The sequence below is a fragment of the Nansenia antarctica genome (genome assembly GCF_963989245.1).
Source record: "Nansenia antarctica genome assembly, chromosome: 5".
Classification (NCBI taxonomy): Eukaryota; Metazoa; Chordata; class Actinopteri; order Argentiniformes; family Microstomatidae; genus Nansenia; species Nansenia antarctica.
Genome location: NC_137690.1, coordinates 52,588,173 through 52,591,309, shown reverse-complemented (window position 1 = coordinate 52,591,309; position 3,137 = coordinate 52,588,173).

Below are 3,137 nucleotides of genomic sequence, written 5' to 3'. Positions count from 1 at the left end.
GAGGGGGGAGGGGAAGGGACAGGGGAAGGGAGAGAGGGGGGAACAGACAGCCAAGGACACGGCACGGCCACTCACTGACTGACTGACTGACTGACTGACTGACTAGGGCTCAGAGTGAAACACGCTGACAGACGCTGAACAGACCACGTCACCTCAAAGTCATGCTACTACTCTCCTTCCCTCACCTCTCCTCTCCCCCGTCCTCCCCTCTCCTCCCTTCTCCTCTCCTCTCCTCCCCTCTCTCTCATCTTCTCCCCTCCCCTCTCCTCCCCTTCCTTCCCCTCTCCTCCCATTCCCTCCCCTCCCCTCTCCCCGCCTCTCCTCTCCTCCACTCCCCTCCCCTCCCCCCCTCCCCTGCCCTCCATTCCTCTCCTCTCCTCTACTCTCCCCTCCTACACAAGGAGAGGAAGGACAGATGTTTCAAAGCGAAGTGAAATGCCTCCCATGCCAGACCACAGGGATTTCTCCTGCCACCAAGTGACATGTTGACAGTTTTCAAATGTTGACAGTTTTCAAATGTGGTCAAATAGAGGTCCACTGGAATAAACGATACACACTCATTTTCCACCCGGAAGGTCATTCATTCAAATCAGATATTCATGTTAGATCAAAATGATGGTTAAACAATAAATCATACAGACAGAATGGTGGTTTCCAGAGATTAAAGCCTACTTGTTGTAAGTCGCTTTGGATATAAGCGTCTGCTAAATGTCTAAAATGTTCAGCTTGCATGCCAAGTGAAATGGTTCAAAGTTAGATCATAGACTGCAGACTCCAGCACAAGGAACACACACCATCCCACTCAGTTAGTCAGTTAGCGGAAATGTATAACTCTATCTCCTAGAGAGAGAGAGAGAGAGAGAGAGAGAGAGAGAGAGAGAGAGAGAGAGAGAGAGAGAGAGAGAGAGAGATGAGAGAGAGAGAGAGAGAGAGAGAGAGAGAGAGAGAGAGAGAGAGAGAGAGAGAGGAGAGAGAGAGAGAGAGAGAGAGAGAGAGAGAGAGAGAGAGAGAGGAGAGAGAGATGAGAGAGAGAGAGAGAGAGAGAGAGAGAGAGAGAGAGAGAGAGAGAGAGAGAGAGAGAGAGAGAGAGAGAGAGAGAGGAGAGAGAGAGAGAGAGAGAGAGAGAGAGAGAGAGAGAGAGAGAGAGAGAGAGAGAGAGAGGAGAGAGAGAGAGAGAGAGAGAGAGAGGTAGAATGTCAAAGCATTCATTTCTAGCTGTGAGTCACTCAGACCTTGTGTGGAGGCACCTGTGGGTTTAGACGAAAGCAGAGTAAGTGTGTAATCACCAAACTGTGGCACTGTGACATTATCAGCCACTCCCCCCAACCCCCCCCCCCCAACCACTCTATACAGGGCCGGGGCCACCTGCTCTCCTGTTTACAGGTTAAAGCACACTGCGTTACACTGTGTAGGAGGCAGCGGAGAGCCTTTTCTTTGGTCGTCTTTGTTGTTTGTTGATGTCAGAGAAGTGTTTTTATCCATGTCAGCAGGGATGCAGTGGCAGAAAACAAGTTGGCCGGAGACACCGGGAGGGAAATTACAAACGTAAACACTGGATAAAATAGAACATGATGGAATAGAACGGAATGAAATGAGTGGTAGCACTTTAATAGTGCACTACCACTTTTTTTCCCAACACTTGCCTTTCTAGCCTCCAACCATAACCGCTCTAGATCTGCATACTTATGCATTTGGCAGTCAGTCACTGTTAAGCCTCTCCTTCACTAAACCCCAGCACCACCACCAGCACCACTGCCACCACTCCCCCCGCTGGATGGTTTGACCCTGTCTCTGTCTGTCTCTGAAGTACCTTCTACACAAGTCTTCTGTCCTGTACACATTGCAGTCTTCTAACCCCGTTGCCTTGGTTACGCCTCCACCAGGTCTCCAGCGGCAATATCTCACTTCTTGGAAGAAGTTTGTTTCTCAAGGATGGATAGAAACAGAGAGGAATATAGACAGAGAGAGATAGAAATACAGTGAGAGAGAGAAATATATAGAGAAAAATAAAGAGAGAGATAGAAAGAGAGAGACAGAGAAATAGAAAAAGAGAAAGAAGTAGAGTGAGAGAGAGAGAGAGGTAGAGAGAGTAGAGAGAGAGCTCTGCAGGAGGATCATGTTTCAGAAGGGTCGAGGCCAAGTGGCCCATGAGACTCTGTGGACGACACCGTCACATCCCAGAAGAGCTCAGGATGCGAGGGGCCTTTACATCCGCTTCACAGCAGTGTGTCTCTGTGTGTGTGTGTGTCTGTCTGTGTGTGTGTGTGTGTGTGTGTGTGTGTGTGTCTGCTCTTCCAAGCCCCCACCCATGGCCCCCAAGTTCATTAGAGCATAAACAAATGTCAGGCCAAGGAAAATATTTGGAAAGAACGAATAACAGACACAGCGATGTGTTGGCTTCACATGTGTGTGTGTGTGTGTGTGTGTGTGTGTGTGTGTGTGTGTGTGTGTGATGGCCCTTGTCTTCATTAATTCACACAGTAGATTTCCTCAGGTCAGGGCTGTTCTCCAGACACCTCCCAGGGTGCATCACTGTCCATCATCAAAGCTCTGTTTCCACAACAACTAAGCGTTGTCTCGTTCCGCCTGAATAAAAAACCTATCCAGTAAACCTATCCAAAATGTAACACTTCAAAATTCTGAATTCCATTCCTCTCCTTCCTTTCCATCTTCGAGCATTACGACTGCCAACGGCCCCTGGCCTGAGCACAGATTACTTTTTTCCTGCTATGCCTGGTGGATAGATGATTCACTTACTTAGTCAAATGTATTTTGTTGTAAGTCGCTTTGGATTAAGACGTCTGCTAAATGCCAAAAATGCAGAATGTGAATGTTACAGTCAGGGCCTGATAGCAAAGCAGGGAAATCCAGTGTGTTGTATTATGTGGTGAACATGGTCCGTTTTTTCCCCCGACATTTCTCAGTTGAGGAGCAGCCTCAGAGTGTGTGTGTGTGTCTGTGCAGCACCCTATAGGTTTACAGGGCAAGCCCTGAGTCCGCGCCACACACCGCCGCTCTGCTCGTTGACTGAGACGCTGTCAGCCACTGCATACCCCCGCGTAGCCTTCTGACCCCTGTTGCCTTGGTTACGCCTCCACAGCGCCTCCAAGTCTGCCGTGCTGCCGTCTCACATATTG